This window comes from Myotis brandtii, unplaced genomic scaffold (genome assembly GCF_000412655.1).
Source record: "Myotis brandtii unplaced genomic scaffold, ASM41265v1 scaffold499, whole genome shotgun sequence".
NCBI classification, from domain to species: domain Eukaryota; kingdom Metazoa; phylum Chordata; class Mammalia; order Chiroptera; family Vespertilionidae; genus Myotis; species Myotis brandtii.
Genome location: NW_005369027.1, coordinates 572,109 through 591,497, shown reverse-complemented (window position 1 = coordinate 591,497; position 19,389 = coordinate 572,109). Strand labels below are relative to the sequence as shown.

The following is a 19,389-nucleotide window of genomic DNA, read 5'->3' as shown; positions in this document are numbered from 1 at the left end:
TATATATATATATATAAACTCATTTAATCCTCACAATAAACCTAAGTGGCAGATACTATTATTTATACATTTTTAAAGATGTAGAAACTGAAGTCCAAAATATTCATGTAACTTGCCAAGTCAGGGAAAGAAAGAGCTGGGGAGCTAGGATTCCAGCCTGGGCAGTCTAGGTTCTAGCCTTCCATACTGCATGCTCCACTGTAAGCAAAATCAGGTAAGTTATGAAATAGAAAGAGACTATGGGCAAAACATACCTCAAGGCAGAGGTGACCTTTGAGTTGATTGTTTAATAACAAAAAGAAACATGTAAAATTCTGCAGAGAGAGCTTTCCAGGTTGAAGAAACAAGTGCAGAGGCCTCCAGGTGGGAATGGACCGGACCTATTTGAATGAAGATATGTAGGATCGGGGGAGCAGGGGAAAACAGAGGACAGGGACTAGATCTTGTGCGGCCATGCTAATGATGGTCTATTACATCAGAAACCCTGGATGACACAGCTCAGCCGTGTTTTGACGAGTCTACCAGGTGATTCCGATGCATGCCACAGATTCACCTGGGACCGTGGTGTGTGAGTGGCCTAGTACACGGTCTAAAGAGATCACTGTGTGCGTCTCTTACCAACTCCGTGTCACGGGTGGCTTGCAATTGGCCATGATGGGGAAATATATTTCGGAGAAATCAGAAACCCTTAAATGCTACACAGCAAGGCTTTTTGTTACCACTACTGGTAAATTCAGTGGTCAGGGTAGACCTCTGAGTTTGCTTTACTGACAAGTTCTCAGGTAATGCTGATGCTACTGGTCCTGGGACCACATTTGAGAATTATCGGAACTAAATTTGTTTTATTCCCTGCTGTCATATTTCTCAAATGTTCTCCCTTTCCCTTTTATATATTTCTTAATTGCATCATCTTCAACATTCTCTTTCAATTTATTTTCATCTTCATAATTTGCACTTCATTTTCATTCGCATTATTTAACCTAGCTCATCATTACTTCTGGCCACATTATTACCATAGCTATCTTCATGACTGTCTTATCTTATTTATCTGTCTAACATTGTTACCTTTATACAGACTCTTTGGTGTTTTCCTCTTCTCTTCTGTCACCTAAGACATAAGGTTATCCAATGGTTGCTGTTGCTTATTGTATCAATTCTAATCTCCTTTCCAGGCTTAAATTCCAGCGCTAAATGCCGGGTGTTTTCCACGACACACCAACATGTATCCATCCCTTCATCTTTCTAATCCACCTGCTCTAAGCCTATGTCCAGGCTTTTGTTCATAATCCTCTGGAGACCTAGCCTGCATTTATCTCATCCCATCCCCTTGACCCTCCGTATACATTGTATCTATCTTAAACATTCCAATTCAATGATAATTTTACCAACATATATTGGACAAGACCTCTAATTATATATTTGTGTCTAAGACAGAACAATGAAAGCTGCATGTTAGTGTAATTAGAGAAAAATTGCAGCAGATTAATACAAAGGGTTTCAGCCCTAGCCAGTTTGGCTCAGTGGATAGAGTGCTGGCCTGTGGACTAAAGGATCCCAGGTTCATTCTGGCCAAGGGCACATGCCCAGGTTGTGGGCTTGATCCTCCCTACAGTGGGGGGTATGCAGGAGGCAGCCAATCAATGATTCTGTCTCCTCATTGATGTTTCTATCTCTCTATCTTTCTCTATTCCTCTCTGAAATCAATTAATATATATAAAACAAAAAACAAGTGTTTCAGTAAAGAGATCAATTTTATCTTGAAGGAAGTTCTGTACTTATTTATGTCCTTTTCAAATATTTGTTTTGAAGAAAGAAAAACATCTAATGTTTATTGAACATCTATTTTCTAAGCTTTGTGATAATTGTTTTTCTTACATTGTCTCATTTATATTCTCACAGCAACTCTGTGCAGAGGTATTATTGTATGAGTCCCTTGAAAACCCAGAAATCTAATTTATCAAATCTGTGGTTAATATACATCTGGGGGAAAAAAACTAATGTTATGGATGGGCAAGTCATGAGTCACCAAGCTAGAAGAATGAGTCAAAAATCAATAAGGCACATTTAACAGCAATAACTAACAATTTACATTAAAATTAAATACATCCTTCATATTATAAATTCTTGCAGAATTTGCTTGACTGAAGTTCATGGAAGAGATCAAATAAAACTCCCTCAGGCTCAATATGAGCTGATAGGGTGACATAGGTTCTAATAAAATTAACATACTTTTATATCACAATTGTAGGGATATGGCATCCAGATCAAGGGAAGTAATTTTTCCTGTGTAGTCTTACTAGACAATAATCATTAGGAGTATTGTGTCATTTTGGGGTACTATATTTAAGAAGATTTTGACAAGTTATACAGCATAAAATGATGAATGCCAGGATAGTATCTTTGACATAGTTGACAGGATAAAGAAAGATGACTGAGTGATAATATTTATTTGCATTGAAATTCTGCCACGTGAAAGGGCTGGGGCAGCTGAAGATAGGCAGATGGGTAGAATGTAAAGAGGGGTGGGTTCCAGCACAATGTAAAAGGAAACTTTCCTGGATTCAGAGGAGCCCGACTGTGGAAGGGCAGCATCAAAAAACAAGAGACACCTCATCATTGAATGTGATCAAGCCAAGCATTTCCCATGTGGAAACATTCTGGGACTTCATTACAGCTTTTGTTGTCTTCAGGCTATCCTTATTCAAAATGATCTTTTCCCCTTCTGATATGTAATTGCAATGATGGACCTCATTTAATAATTAAAGCACTTAATTACTTTTCCTTCCAGGTGCATTTATATTATTCTGCAACATCCCTCCTCCCACTAAAAGTTCCTACGAGGGGAAAAGCAACATTATGTTATATCTCCCACAGCATTGTTCTGAACACAGAGCTGAGATTCAATAAACACGTGTTGGCTGATCAGTAGTTTTCCAATCTGCTGAGGCAGCGCTCTTTTGCAAGGGCAATTACAAACATTTCTAGGAGCCCACTCAAGTTCTTAAAATGATACAGATGATGTTCTGCTCTCTCCTGCTTGAGCAGCAATCACATTGCAGAAAACACTGTCAGCAAAACAGGACAAAACTGATGTTTTGATTTTCCTAATAAGAGAAGACAAGAAAATAATTCTCATTTAAAATCACTCCCATTCAGTTTTAAACTGTACGAAATTGTACTCTGCCAACAGAACCAAGTCCCTGTGCTTTTAGCTTCCACAAACAATGTAAATGTTTAGAACATATCAGCAATGCCACCTCTGCACACGTAGAAGCCATTTTTCTACTTTTCTCTATTAATCAAATGCATCATCTATCAATGATACATTTTATGGCTTTTATAATTTCTGTTCCTTAATGCTGTTTTTTCCTCCCTCTTTAGAAGCGTGACAAACTATATTTAATTTTGACATGGTTTCCATATGCTGCATGACTGTGTTAAAAAAGAAATGCTGTAACAATTTTAATAAATGTAATTGGTCTCACTGAATCAAATGTAAGACTGGCTTCCTGTTTCATTTTCCTTGTTTTTCGTACTTCTATACATGTTCTTCATTCACTGTTTTTTCATTCTCATTTAACAGGATGATAATCAGTAGGTTTGTATCCAAATGGATGTTTATAGCTTCAGGTGTATGCCTTAATAAATGGTATAATAATCTAGATATCTTTTTTTTTTCAAAATGAAATATGTAATTTGTCTTTTGCTAATATCCAGCTTTCCTGTATAGGTGATTTTATATTTCACATATATCAAACGTAGAAACAGCAGTAGGGTTCTAGTTTGGAAATGGGCACTCTAGTCTTCTGCACTAATTAACTATATGGCTTTGGGCAAGTCATATGAACCTTAAATTCTTGGGTTGTCTAATCCTTATCTTGTAAATGAGTAGATTTGAACTAGATTTCTAAGATCCCTTCTAGATCGGAAAATCTACAATTTCAGGAAGTCTTTAAATTGGTGAAATTTTGTACCAGTAAAACATATTTTAAACACATAAATATTTTGTCTTATAATTTGACTGATCAAAATAATACCTTTAAATTATGAGTTCACAACATTCAATATTTTTTAAAGGTTTTATACTATTAACTAATGGCCTGGTGTGCGAAATTTGTGCACATTCAAAGGGAATTAATTAGAGGAAATATTTTAATATTGCTATTTGCCCTTTCTCAGAGATGAAAGAAAATTAGTAAAATGGATATGGAAATCTTCCTCCTGTTAGAGTCTGGGTGTGCCGCGGGACCCAGAGTCAAGTCCCCACCAACCCACGTGCGCCTCAAAATCTCACTAGAGCCAGACCCAGTCGGCCCCACTCCTGTCAATCCCCACAGGACGGGGGGTGCAGCCTCAGGTCCCCTGGCCCGGCACTCGGGCAGGGGACACAGCCTCAGGTCCTCCGGCCCAGGCACCAGGGCCGGGGGCACAGCCTCAGGTTCCCTGGCCCAGGCGCGAGGGCATGAGGTAGAGAGGGCGTGAGGGCGTGAGGGCGTGAGGGCGTGAGGGTGTGACAACCATATGCATATTAGCTCTTTGTTATATAGGATTATTTTATCTTAGAAAATATTGCTCCTTTCAATATCTTTTTTGTATACCTTAAGAAGAAACTAATTCATTTTTTCTACTTTATTATAAAAAACACATACATAAAGAAATATTTATTATTGAAATCACAAAAGCCATTTATGTGACATAGACACTATGTGGAGTGGTCCTTTTTTAATCTGATGAACGTTATTTTTTTCTCTAAATGTTCTCGTCTAAGAGCAAAAGCAATGGAAACAGATAATGAGCCAAAGCATGTTAAGCCATCTGTTTTAGAATAGATTAAACAGATGCTTTTATTTCTATTAATATTAACACATCTCAACTTGTATGCTTTTTCTTAATCAACAGCGCATATCCTACTATTGAAAATAGGAAAAAGGAATGTCTGATTTTATCACTGACTGATTAAACCCAGTCACACGTGTATGCTGGTTTCCTACCCTGAGGGAGGGGAAGTCTCTGCTGATGCAGATGCACAATGATATATGGAGTAACAAGGGTGTTTATTGTAAAATAGAAAATATCAATGTGGAAAATATTGAAATATTGTCGGTTTTTTCCCACACCCATTCCACCCCTCTCCTTAGTTCCATGAGGAGATGGTGGTGTTGATTAACTCAAAACAACAATCTCCTGTTGGGCATGTGATATATATTGTCACAATCAAAATGAAATAGAAGAATTTTATTAGGAAGCTGGTGGACTTTCCTCCTTTCTCCCCCTCTATTTCCTTTCCCTCATCTCCTCTGTCCTCTTCATTATCTTCCCTCTCTGCCTCCAAATGTGAAGTGACCAAGAGCATTTAATAGACCTAAGAGCTACTGGCAGCCTTCAGACAACCACAAAGAAAACCAACTTAAGGACAAAGTGAAATTCAGAAAAACACAGTGGAAATCAGGGGAAAAGAAAAACACACACAATTGTGATGACATTGTTGTCTGGCCAGATCAATCCTCACTTGAAAACCACTCACAGGTAGAATTTTTTCAGTTACATGAACTAACAATTTATTTAGTGCTGCCCTATTTAAGTTGAATTTCTACTTACAAACAAACGCAACTTAATTGATACTGCTTGCTTCAGACAAAGATATTTTTCATTTCAACTGCCTTGTCATTCCAGTCCTTATATTATAAATTCTTTTAATACTTTTTTTCTACTCTTTTTTTTTAACTAGATAAACTTTAAACAATGTTTTGCCTGGTCCATTCTTGAAAGTATTGTGCCTTGTATTACCCAAGATTTGTATCCATAATATTGATGCTCAAGGTCTCTTTCCTCTTTTTCCCATCCAAATGTGCTAGTGCTCTTTCCCTCCTTCCATGACTCTGATTTTTGGGTTATGAATGGACTAATGGGTTAATTAGATAAATGAAATAAGGCTAATATGCAAACTAGTTAATATTCAAGCCCATATCAACCTGCCCCCTAATAATGTAATTAAGAGGGTGCCAAATTTAGGTGTTTTAAAAATTGTATTAATATGAGGTATATGGCCTGTGTGTTAGGTACTTGGCTGAAATGAAGAGTTTTTTGTTATGTCATTAAATCTCTGTCATTAGGGCAGAGATTTGTTGAAACTATTCTCTATAAAGTGACTTGTTTGGGAATGATGCCTTTGAGTCAAAGTCTCTCTGCCCTCAAGAAGCCTATGGCTTATTGGAGAAGACTGACAACAAGGTGACATAGAATATACTATTAAAACCAGAGTGTAATGGGCAGGAGAGCAGAGGCAAAGCCTGACCCAGACAAAGAAGTTGCGAAGGTATTTTGAAGGAGTAGATTATAAACTTTATGAGTATAAAGATCACATCTTATTCAATCTTATATCCCTTGTATTTAATCGGGACTCTTCACATGGCTCTCAACAAATGTTTGTTGAGGGAAAATGGAATATTAGAACCAATTACTGGGTTCCTTGTGCAAAAAAAAAAATATAGAAAACCATGACTTTGGGGAGTTTTCTGTTTCTTTATTTAAAACTTTTCCTTAATAGCAATTTAGAATAAAGTTTAAACGCTGCTGATATTTATGCTCAGGTATTGCCAGAACCTGTAGTGGTATCTTCATTGATAATCAAGGACTTCTGGGTAGAAACGGAAATAATTCATTAAAATCACACAGCTAGAATAGTTTCACTACAAGGGAAGATGGAGTGGACATATTTCTCCCTGTTCTTTTCATTGTCTGCAACTTAACACTCTGGACGTTAGATATAAAGCAAATATGAAAAGACTCCGGAAAGTAGAGAGAAGAAGGCAGACTGGCTAGGAACCTTGAATCCAGAGGGATGACGTGGGAGATGCCTGGCTTTCCTTTTTACCTCATAGGCTAGGACAGTACGGGGTTTACATTCTGATTCTGGCTAACCATGCTGATATTCATTTTGTGACTGAATCATGATTGCAGCTTTCAAATAATTGATACAGTCAGAGGACTCCAGCCCTCTTGATTACAACCAACATTGTAATTTACAGATGCTTCTCGACTTATGACATGCTTATGTCAAATAAACCCATCACACGTGAAAATACTGAGTCAAAGATGAATTTAATAGACCTAACCTACTGAACATCGTAGCTTAGCCTATTCTACCTTAAATGAGCCAAGATCACAACAGCCAAAAAATACCAGCAACACGGTGCACTGTAAAGTATCGCCTGTTTATCCTAGTGCCTGTGGTTGATTAAGAGCTGTGTTCCCTGCCACTGCCCAGCATCATGAGAGAGTATCCTATTGTAGATGGTTAGCCTGGGAAAAGATCAGCATTTAAAGTTCGAAGTACAGCAGACCTTCGAACAACACGGGTTTAAACTGTGTGGGTCCACTTATATGTAATTGTATGTGTTGTTGTTTTTTTCCCCAAACAGAAGGTCTTTTGTATCTCTGGACTTTGCATCCACTGATTCAACCCCCAATATAGCATTTTTGCAGTTCCAAGTGTGGATTCCCAATCGCGGATTGAAAATACTGTTTTCAATCCACAGTTGGCTGAATCTCTGGAGGCAAAGGGCCAACCATAAAGTTTCTGAGGAGTCAAAAGTTATACGTGGATTTCTGACTACATAGGGCTCGGCGCCCTTACCCCCACATTTTTCAAGAGTCAACTATGCAGTTTCTACTGAATGCTTATCACTGTTACACCATCGTAAAGTAGAATAATTGTATGTTGAACCATCATCAATCAGGAATCATCTGTATTTTTCTGAAAATCAGTTTATCAAGCTTTCTAGGTTCTTAAAGGACAATTACATATATAGTCAAGTTCCTTTCTGGGACTTCCAACCCATGCAATATGGTCAACTTTAAAAAAAAGGACTGTGGTTAATTTTAGACTCTAGTTGGGTCTAGAATACAGACTAAGATCCCTCTCTTGAATGTAGACTATGGATGGGCATTCTTTAATCCATAAACTGCATTTCTATTTTTAGAGGGAAAAAATCATAAAAATAATATATTTGCAGAAAACTCAAAGTAATAATAGAAAATGTTCTTTTTTTAAGTTTCTTATGCTTTGCCTAATTCTCTGAGTCACAATCTGATTGCTTGAAGTAGTAATATGCTAGGAGGAAAACCAACTTGGTTTAGAGTCCTTTTCAATCTGTTTTCTCTCCAGATAAATCAGAAATATTTTTGGACAATTGATCTATGATTTATACTTCATAAACTAAAAAAAATACTATCTTGATGTAGGAAGCCACGTATTTCCTCTTTTTTTTCTTGTTCTGATTTCTTCTTTTTACTTCTTCTATTTTTACTTATTCACTGATTCTTTTGACTTCATTTCCCTCAAAGAGTTCAGTGAGCTATTCTTTCTTTACAAAGACAACAGAAACTTTGCTCTCATTCTACATCTTACTGGATTTTCAATGATTATTGGCCAAAACCTAGTGTGATTACATTTTTCACTTTCCTCTTGCCTGTATCATTCATTGTCATTGTTTACCCCTTTTTTTCTTCCTTTGTACCTGCATCACTGCACCTTGGATTATTACCATACTATGGGGACATTTCTGAGTTAAATTTCTCTCAGTAGTACAACAGGTTAGATAATTACAATGGACATATGAGTACCAGTTTTATCTGTGCTCAACTACCTCCACAATCTTTAAAACAGCTTCCTTTTGAGGAAGCTGTAGTTATTTAAAAAGAGCGATAATCTGCTAACCTCCTCAAATTTGGAAATCCCTGAAATGTCATTAATTTCTATTATGTTTTAAGAATATTACATTAAACATTGTACTATTTAAGCAAAGTACTAAGCAGGGTTAGGCAAAAGTAGGTTTACAGTTGTAATACAAATAAATGATACAATAATTGATAAATAATAATACAAGAATAAGTTGTGTTTTGTGTACTCATCATGACCATAAACCTACTTTTGCCAACCCTTGTACGGTACTATTACAGTTCTTCAAAGAATCTTATCACTATATTGATATTGCTGATGGTGATCCAGTGCTCAAAGTCATTCAAAAAGTGCAATCTGAATTAGAAATTGTGTTGCCTGTTGTTAAAAAGTGGTTTTCGTTATATAGAAGAAAACAATTAATACCTAATCCATTGTAAGTAAGAAACATTTTAAGATAGTAAATGACTAAATTTTTTCATTGAGATGAGAGTGTATTAAAATAGAAAGGATATTTATATCTCTGCTAATAATCATCTTGCTGAGAATTGTGCATTCTGTGCAGGGAAAAATGAAGAGGCAGTGTGCTAGAAGAAGACATAAAGAAAAAATTTCTCATATGTATCTGTTATGTAGTGATTTTGTTAGACGTCAGTACAATTTTGTGAAGCACTTTGTGTGAAGCACTTAGAATTTTTCCTATAATTCCGCAGTGTAGCAGTTATTAATTTTAAACAGAAAATGCTGTCTCTTTGCTTGTTAATGGTGGGAGACAGATGCATTACCTGAAGCTATGGGCTGCAAGCAACCCTAGCAGTCAATCACATCATTCATATTATGTTGCGGTTGTGCTTTTGGCATTTGCTCAGTCAGAAATAATGCATCTCATTAGGATTTTTTACTGTGATTGCATTTTTAGTTGATGCACTCTGCTAGCCCTAACACTGAAATACAATTGCACAGAACATTAGAGGATTCTCTCCATTTTGAGAAAAACACATCACATTCTGAACTAAGAGGTTTCTATTTCATCTGAATATGAGCCTAGAAAATACTGTCTTCTTGTCTTTAACCAATGTAAGACACACGCCCTTTCTCTGATGTGCGCTGTTCTATTGCTCTGCATCAGGATGTCGTAGTATTAGTCCAGAGCGTGGGTCCTTGTTATCAGAGCTCTGGCATTCCATTTGTCATTAGAGGAAACACATGGGAAACTGTACAATTTGGACTCCAAACATCTGATAACCAGATGGCTAGTTAGCCTCAGTGTTGTGCAAACATTGTCTGTGTGCGAGACTGGTATTTGCACACACGTCTTTGGCAGATGATGGGAAAGCACTGCGCAGAAGAAGCGTGTCTCCTGAGTCACACAGAAGGGAACATCTTCCTCAAGTCTATTTTCTCTTGTTGGAAAGGCCAATGGATTCTTTTAAAAGACACAAAGCTATTTTGAGGAAGATTTTGAAAGTTAAATGTGGAAGGGTATGTCTTCAATCTGGGAAGTTTTTCTGTGTTGTTGTGTTTTTTTTTCTTTTCTCCCTGAGACAGTTCAGGATTAAAATATGTCACTCATCTAGTTTATTTTTTAATCCTGGACTACATGGAGTTATAGCCATACACATACAAAGTCATCAGTCATACTCAAATCTCTTAGTATAAAATGTGTGTGTACACATAGGTAGATGGATATTTATGTCTATATGTGTGTGCCTGCATGTGTGCATATATGTTTGCTAGATTCATATTATTTACTAGAGGCCTGGTGCATGAAATTCATGCATGTGGGTGAGGGGGTCCTTCAGCCCGGCCTACACCCTCTTGCAGTCCGGGAGCCCCACGATCGATCGCCCCGCAGAGGGAGGCCCTGCCCACCTGCCACACACCACTGGCCAGGTAGCCTGGGCCTCCCTCTTTGAGGCCATTGCCAAGTCCCCTTCCCCCTGATTAATTGCCCCGCTGGCCGGTGGGGAGATCATGGGGCAATGGGGGACCTTCCCTCACCCCCCCGCCCCGACCAATAGCATCACACCCTACTTGGCTGGCCTGGAGCCAGTGGGTGTCATAGCCTGATCGTCTGGACAGTCGTTGTGCTGTTTGGCTGTTTGTTCGATTTGCATATTACATTTTTATTATTATAGATTCATATTCCACCATGGGAGGCCGTGTAGTATAATGAAAAGTTGTCCACAAGATTTGTAATCTCTAGAGGCAATATGTATAATGGTTAAGAACACGGACTCTGAAGTTAAAATTGCCTTTGTGATCTTGTACAAGTTAATCATCTAGTCAGCTTCCTCATCTGTAACATGACAATTACAATAGCACTACCCCGTGGACTTGTTATGGGATTAAATGAAGTAAATCTATAAATCTCTTATAAAGGGGTCTCCCAGGTAATAAATACTGTGAAAGTGTTAGCCTTTTCTTTTTCTCTGTTAGTCTACCATCTGTACCCTACCTTGTACCCCAAAGACTTAGGATTGTGGTTTTAAAGCACTCCATAAATATGTGTTTGCCTTAACTGGGCCAATTATGAGTCAGAGGTCCATAACTGCTCAGCCATGCGACTTGAGTAAGCCACTTTAACTCTCATAAGCCTGTTTCCTCATCCATGAAATGGGGCAATAATGACAGCCCTGTTTTCCTCACTGGGTGTTACGTCGACCAAATGAGATAATTATATGAAAGCATATGTTCAGTTTGAAATGCAAGGCAGATAGTTGTAATGCCTTTGGAGATGGTTTATCTCCAAAAAGAAATGAGGTGACTGATTCAGGCTCACTTCTCATGTTTTAGCAGGTGTGATGAAACACCTACACATGCAACTCTATTAAAGGTGGAACATGCTAACACATCAGAAAGTTCCAGAGCAAATGCTTTGCTAAAAATTAAAATATGGAGAATGTATTTCTGACTCTGAAAATAATGGAAAGATAATAAATATTCATCAGCCAAGCCTTAGTACACGCTCTGAAGTAATTTTTAAGATTCCCAGTCACCTTGATTATTATCTTGCTTAAATTATGTTTCATTTAGAGCCAGATCAATTGGGAACATATACCAAAAGCTACGGGAATCTCAGCATTTGGAGAGTTTTTTTTCTTGGTGTATTAGGAAAACATCATGTCACTTTTTTGAAAGCCCCTGATTCAAAACTGTTTTCATCTGAAGAAATTAAAGATGTATGCTCAAGGATACTTTGCTCAAGGCATTTTGTTCAGGTAGGAAACACTTGGTTCTTTCTTATTTTATAAATAAAGGATATGTTTCACTAGCTCATGTGGTTTGGAAAACACTTCTATCAGATAATATAAATCTGATCTACAATTCAGGTAGGTTTTAAAAGTCATAGGTAGTCTATTCTGACATGTTTGGCTTCTTAAATCCAAGTAGAAAAATGAATAAGAAGAAATAGCTCATATTCAGGGGTGGGGAATGTCTTGCCCTTGGGCCGTATAAGGCCAACGAAACCATTTGGTCTGGCCCTGCCAAGGCATTAGGGGTGAGTTAGTTAAATGTTTGACCAATAGCAGGATACCTTTTAAGTTGATGATTTTGTGTGGCCCAAGAATGATGTTATAAATATCCAAATGGCCCTTGGCAGAAAAAAGGTTCCCCACCCCTGCTTTAATTTAAGGCAATCCTGAATTATTTTCTTTGGAATCCAGGTCTCATTGGTAATGGGAAGGTACACCAAACCGACCCAGAGCTAAACCTTCTTACTAAAGTGTCCTTCAAAGGGCCCAGTTTCAACCAGACACCTTTCCTGTCTATAACAGAGTGATTCCCATGTGTCTCATTTTGGAAAGGCAAGAGATTAGAGCCACTCTTAACACCTGCTCAGATTTGTGCTAAACCAAAGAAAGCTGAGCGTCTCAGAAGTTGCAGACAAACTCTCCCTCCGCCCCTCTCTCTTCATAGCACTGCCCTCAAAAATAAAGGAAACACATATTATGAGATTTCTCCCTATATTTACTTTATTAGTAATGCCTCTGCATTGAATCAACTCCTTGAACTCTGTTTTATGACTGAAATGACTTCTATACCACCCACATTGGATATTGCTCATCTCTTACTGAAGTACTTTTGGCCATCACATCAGGCCTGGGTGATTCACAGCCATAAACAATAGTCAGTGTGGATAATAGCTGACTGCACAGGGCTGATATGTTTGAGGTCTCTACGCAATCACATTTAATATCCAGAAGTTCATTCTCTGGAACTCAACAGGATGCTAACACCTATCCTCAAAGTTCATGTTCTGAGAATAATGATGTCTTATTATAATTTTGAATAAATCTGTGCTGCTTGTTAATTAAAATTGTTCTGTGCACAAAACATATTATTACCACATTTTCTTCCAGCTAATGAGTTATAGTCCTGAGATGATTACTTTTGAGATTAATTATTTTTAAATATTGCTTATTGTAAACCTGTTGCTTATTGTACTTCATCCACGGACTTCTGTGACATTTGAATAAATTTTAGATCAAGTCTATCATAGACTGTCATGCAAATTTTACATTGGCCACCATTATTCATTAACCTTGATGATTTTTATCTCAATGAAAAAAGTAGAGGCTGATAAGGAAGACAAAATGCAAAGCAGAAGGTGGGTACAGCTAAGTATAGTACTGGATATTCTCTATTTGTTCCTCTTATTATATTCTCTATTTGTTCCTCCCCTCCAGTGGACCTAGGATAATATAAATGTGGCTCCTCTACATTCAGGCTTCTGCCTGGGCATGGTCAATGGTAGTCACTAGTAGGAGACTGGAGGTTAGGAGAAAAGTGAGGTCTGGGTTTTGTCCCCTAGCTCCTTCCTAACAGAGCCAGTTTATCAGAGTGTATTCCTTCCCAAGGCCACAGTTCCTACAGTTGCTTTAAATATAGTTCTTTCTGGGTTTCAGTAACCTCCCCATTATCTTATTCCTTTAGGTAGTAGAGTATCTTATTCTCTACTGATGGGCCTGGTGGACTCACCTCCCATGTTGATTTCCCTTACCCTTGCCCCCTGTCTGTAAACTGCCTGTCATCAGTCTCTCTTTTGTCACCATTTCTGAGGGTTCCATCTGTTCTTGACAGTATCTAGTTAATACAGGTTAAAAAAATGTAAAAAAGAAAAAAAAAAGGCCAAGACTGCTGCCAACATCTCTAGCTTTAAGCTCTGGCTTTGCCACTTCCTAGCTGTGTGACTTCAGGCAAATCCTTACCCTTCCTGGACTGTAACCTACCCAACTGTGCAATGAAGGGCAGTTGAACCAGATTCTGAGCTCTAATAATTCTAAGTTCTGTATGCACCTCAAGCTGTATAAATAGCCACCTCTGTGGTATGTCATTAATAAATTCTTCAGTCATGTCCAAAGGAGTGAAAAAACCAACTTTGTAATGTTGTTCATGAACTTAGAGGACATTAATCCAGACATTGAAATAGCCATATTTGGATGTTTTTCTAGTGTTTTCTCCTTTTGCATATAAACATAATCAAATAGATATATGTTTAGTGTCAATTCTCTATATCTTCAATCAGGTTAGCCTCTGGTTTTAAGTGCAGCTCTCTCAGCTACTTCACTTAGGCACCAATTTGGATATGAAAATTGATTTTTTAGGTCCTTGTTCACTTCTGTTTGAAAAAATATGCTTTGTGAAGCATCACTTTTCTGTATAAGACTTGTCTGCTCTTTCATTGGGCCCTATCTACTACCTATTTGTCCTTGATTACCTCAGTGCAAGAAAAAGGAAAATAGAGGTAAATGAAAGTAAAGCCACAATGACTATTGTAGATGGGAAGTATGAATGTGGGAAGAATCTCTATATTTTATTGTGATTATTTCATGTTGGTGCTATGTCAATTAAAACATGTTCAGGGTCCAGACTGTTGGATCACAAGGCATTTGAGAATTTTACTGTTGTATACTGGAGAACTACTATGGTGGGGCCTGGGTCTTTGAGTCAAAAACATGAATGATCAACTGAGATGGATAAAAGCGAGCTCAGAGATAAAGATAGCAACATTGAATATTGTTGAGTGGCAATGACCTAACTGAGGGATGTCGGAAAGCAATATCTCAATAAAATGCTAAGATGATAAATTTGTATAGAGTGGATACCTTTTGCCAGTCTTACTTGCCACATCATTGCGTTTATTTGCTAATATCCATTTTCGCTGATAATTTCCAGCAGTTTATTTCAAATTGCTGTTTAGAAAAGAAATCCATTTTTGGTTTCTCTTTTGACCTTTTTTTTTTCCCGATGATTAGTACTATTCCTACTCAAGAGTCACAGGAAACTGATAACAGAGTTGCCTCTAGGTAGAGCATATAGGGGACTAAAAGACACCTGGGATAGAGGTTCACTTTTTACTATACACACTTCGTTTTGCTGTATTTTTCTAATCACGTATTACTCTTCAAAAACATTTCTCATGCAACCCCAAAATAATGTAAATAATCCCACTCAATTCATAAGAATTATTTCTGGATTTGATTTTGAACTGTTTGAATATTTAAGAAATGATGATTTCAACTCTGTAGTCTAAGCTGCCTGTGAGTCTGAGCACACATTCATCATGAAAATAGTCCTTTTGAAAAGAATCTGTCCTTTTCTTTAAATTTCAACAAGTTTTGTATTCACTGACCAGACCTAGGACACTAGTAATAGTCACTGACTCCCCTCTTTGCCACTCCTCAATTGGTCACCAGATCCTAATGATTTGAGTATATGTCGCTCATGTCCTTCTCCTTTTCTCCAAGTCCAATTGCTATTTTAATTTGGACCTCAATACTGCTTAGTGGGAACACCGAAACATTTGTTTAACTGGTCTTCTTGTCCCTAGGTTCTTCTCCCAGAAACCCATCCTCCACATTGTAATGAAAATAACCCTTGAAAACATCTCTGCCCTAGCCGGTATGGCTCAGTGGATCGGGCATCAGGGTCCTGGGTTTGATTCAGGTCAAAGGCATGTACCTCTGTTGCAGGCTCGATCCCCATGCAGGAGACAACCAGTTGATGTGTCTCATATTGATCTTTTTCTCTCTCTGTCTCTCCTCCTCCACTCTCTCTAAAAATCAATGGAACAATATCCTCCGATAAGGATTAACAAAAAAATACAAAATAAAAAAAAATAAAATAAAACATCCCTGATTATGTTCTCCTCCTGATGAAAATAAATAAGTGAAATTTAGTGCTTCCCTTTGTTCACAGAACAATATCCATAAAGTCTTTGGCATTCTGGCCCCTATCAACTCTCTCACCTTTATGATTTCTTTCCAACTTTTATTTGACTTTTTTTTTCTTTTAAGTGCTGCTAATATGTTAGATCTTGTACTAGAGATAAAGTAAAGGAAATTATCAAATGACATTCCTCTTCTCATAATCTTTACTGCCCATTGGGGGTGGGAACATATAATCAAAGCATATAAATGTTTATTTACAAGCAAAGATCAATGCTATGAGAGGAAGAAGCTCCAAGCTAGGGAAGCATGTACCTGAGGGACCTGACCTATTCTTGGGGCTCAGAAAAAGCTCCCTGAATTTATGTTGCTAAAACATAGATATGGAGAATACATTTCAGTGACTTCAGTGAGAGAGCCCATGCTATGTTCATCAGGCAACCTGGCACCCTTCAGCCTGATGCATTTTACTGGGCCTTTGCCCTGGCTTTTCCTACTTTATTTGATACTCTTTAAAATGTCTAATTGTCTTCCTCTTTTTATTTTGCTTTATGGAATATTATCATTCAAATTCCAACTCAAATATTACTTCTAAGGACAGGCTTCCCTAATATTACTTTTGGCTCCTGTTTTTCACCCCTATGGCCTAGAAGAATGAATAGCTCTCATTTCTCATCTCCCACATCATTTTATATGGACTGGTTATTGCTTGGCATGTACATCATTGTTACATGAACATTTGACTATATTTCTGTCTATATCTCTTGTTGTATCCTTTGTATTCCCAGAACCTAAAATGGTACTCAGAATAGGAAGAATTTAGTGTATCCATTGGACTAAGCAAATTGGTAGAGTAATTGTTTTATAGGTATTATCAATTTTATTGGCTTTATATAATAAATGTTTGCAGATTATATCTATATTTTTAATATCATTAATAAAGAAGCTCCCATTATAGGAAAGTGAAATATTTCAATTATTGTATTATGACTGAGTAGTCTGAAATGCATTTTCCTAAAGAGGAAGATGGCAGAATATATTTGATTCTCAGATATGTATAGGAAAGGCAAAACTGACCAATGGAAATAGCCAAGCACACATGGGCTCTAATGCTATTTCTAACTTTTCTTAGGTTTGTTTTACTAACAAGTGTTTTCGCTCAAGAGCAATTAATTTCTTTCACGTGAGAAAATAAAATACTTCCCTTACTTATTCATTGTAAGAACTGAATAAGTAACATGTATAAGTTACCTAGTTCAAACAAGGCAAGTTCATTATTATATGACTAGAGGCCTGGTGTACGAAAATCACTCAGTGGCGGGGAGGGGTCCCTCAGCCTGGCTTGCACCCTCTTGCAGTCCTGGAGCCCTCGGGGAATGTCCGACATCCTTAGGGCTGCCATAGAGGTGGAAGTCTCCCGCCACTGCCACTGTGCTTGCCAGCCGTGAGCCCGGCTTCTGGCTGAGTGGCACTCCCCCTGTGGGAGCGCACTGACCACCAGGGGACAGCTCCTGCATTGAGCATCTGCTCTCTGGTGGTCAGTGCGTGTCATAGCGACCGGTCATTCTGCTGTTTGGTTGATTTGCATATTAGCCTTTTATTATATAGGATAGCTTTCCTCCCTGTTCCTCTCTCTCTTATGTGCTTCATTGCATTGGCACTTTAGGCAATGAGCAAGTTACTGAGAAAGAGAGGCTCCATGTTTTACAGACTCCTGAAAAATCAGAAAGAGAAGACTTTTGCACTCACATTGTGAGAGCTACTCCTTGACTCAGTTGTCAGATGTTGACCGATCACTCTTTCTCTGCCAACTAGTATTTTAGCAGTGGGACAGTCAAACCACAAGGGCATCATCACTTTCCACTTCCAGAGGGGCTTGGGGAAGCTATTGGAAGAGAATTATATTCTGAATGAAGGAGGCCTACTAATGGGAATAGGGAAGTGTAGTCGTGAAAGCCACAGCCCCGCTGACTCCTGGATGACATCAAGGCGTTTCCCTGTAGTCTGTACATTGTGCACCTGCTGGTTGTGACTCTAGCCAGAAGCTTTTTCTGTGGTATGTCACAGGCACAGCAATAAGGACCTTTCTCACCATTTAACTCAGAGCCAGTTCAAGCCTTGCAGCTCCGGATGCTTAAACATAGTAAACTACTTTTTGGCAAAGTCTCTAAAGACAGAGGTATAATTAGGTGGAGGTTTCATTATGTGCAGGGCTAAAATCATATCTATTCTTTCTATGAGGGAGGGTGTGAAACAAGTAGCAAAGTTATTATGTAATTAGGTCTCTACAAAATCTTTTTTTCTAGAATGCAATATTTTTTCTTTCTGCATCTTTAAATGAATTGAAAAATGACAGCATATTTCAGCATAGAAAACCAAATCAGGATTTAAAATGCCTATATTCATAGAGGAAAATAAGTCTTTGATAAGAAGAATTACTTTTAATTCTTCAGTAATTTGTGAAATAAAGAGAGATGTGATTATTTAATCTGATTTGCTCCTGTGTTGATAAAACTGTGCTCTAGTCTAAAACAGCTGTGCTGCTTAACGCATTTAGAGCTGATGTGGAGGGCTGAGAATTTTATTAATGATAGAGATTTGGAAGAAAAGAGTAGTAGTTATTCTATACTGTGTTATTTAATATAATCATGAACTTTGCAATTTTAAAGCTCCTGTAATCTACAGAAAGGGAGGTGGAGTGCGCTAAGGTCACCTGCTGTGTTTCATTTTAGTAGCAGTTCTGCTCCAGCTCATAAAAAGCAAATGCAAATAACGATGTACTCACGACACCATCCTCCTTTAAAATATGTACATATAGATTAAACTGATGTCCACTATTTATAAGAAAAGTTACTCTAATTCTTCAGAAATGCAGTACAAATTCTCATTAATAATGGCCTATACTATGTTGGAGCTACACTGAAATGTAACCGAGTATGAAAGATGAGTTTATTGGTCAAATAGTGTAAAGATATTTTCAAGGAAACATTTTAAGACTACGTAGGAGAATAAAATACTTTTTTACTTAAAATATTATTCTTGATAAAAAGAAATAATTATATCCATTAGAATAGTATTTCATTGTGTAAATGTACCACAGGTTTTTTATCCACTCATGTACTGATGGAAACTGGGCTATTTCTTAAGGAGGTGAAAAGGTGGTGGGGGAAAGTTACACTGGATTTCGACTTAGGAATCCCAACTAGACTATCAACTTACCTGAGTTAGCTTCAGCCAGTTGCTTAACTGTTTCCCAGCTCAGTTTCCTCTCTTTAAAATGAAGATCATAATGCCTACATTAGGATATTATACTAAGTATTAAAAACAATGTATGAAAACAACTTGTGAATTACTTTATATGACACCAACACTTAATGAGATTTCAATAAAATTGACTTCAGTTTCCTATTCAACACCAATATTCTATGAGATGTGTAATGTCTTGTGTTCTCACTAAGTTGTATGTATATGTTTTTTACTTATTCATTCATTCATTCATTCATTTATTATAAAATTTTTGACCTGTTTCCATAGTAA

General features: G+C 37.5%; 1 protein-coding gene across 1 annotated transcript in view; it reads left to right on the top strand.

Annotated features, from left to right (window-relative positions):
* The window catches only part of CTNNA3 (catenin (cadherin-associated protein), alpha 3), a 1,348,181-nt gene that overhangs the window by 865,106 nt on the left and 463,686 nt on the right, over positions 1-19,389 (top strand). The window lies entirely within an intron of this gene.